Source organism: Orycteropus afer, unplaced genomic scaffold (assembly GCF_000298275.1).
Source record: "Orycteropus afer afer isolate SDZICR_OR568_19922 unplaced genomic scaffold, OryAfe1.0 scaffold00093, whole genome shotgun sequence".
NCBI lineage: Eukaryota > Metazoa > Chordata > Mammalia > Tubulidentata > Orycteropodidae > Orycteropus > Orycteropus afer.
The window spans coordinates 564,946-565,611 of NW_006921680.1; positions in this window are offsets into that span (position 1 = coordinate 564,946).

Sequence of the window (666 nt, forward strand, 5' to 3'; positions counted from 1 at the left end):
CCCTATCTTCCTTCCGAGGAGTGGCTGGTGGGTTTGAACTGCCAGCCTTAGAGTCAATATTCCAAGTCTTTTCCCCTGGTCTCCTGGTCTGGAGTTTTTTTAAGGAAGAAATACATATAAGGTGGCACAAAGATCTACCTGACTTTTACAATTCTTTCTACATCTGACATAGTATGAATCTTTCATTCTACTAAATTCAAATATATGTATGTATGTATGTATAAGGGAGCTCTGGTAGCATAGTGGCTAAGGCACTTGACTGCTAACCAGAAGGTTGGCGGTTCAAACCTACCAGCCGCTCCTCAGAAGGAAGATGGTGCAATCTACTTCCATAGTGATACTGCCTCGGAAACCCAAAGAGGGGTCGCTATGAGTCAGGTCCTACTTGACAGCACATAACAACAACAACAACAACAACATGTATGTATATGCATATATATATGTATGTATGTATATATAATATATAAGGATCTATGGTGGCATAGAGCCTAAGGTATTTGATTGCTAACTAGAAGCCTGGTGGTTCAAATTCACCAACCACTCTGCAGAAGGAAAACTGGGAAATCTACTTCTGTAAAGATTTACCACCTTGGAAACCCAAAGGTCGCTATGAGTTGGAATCGACACAATGACAGTGAGTTTTTTTTTTTTTTTAATATATATATA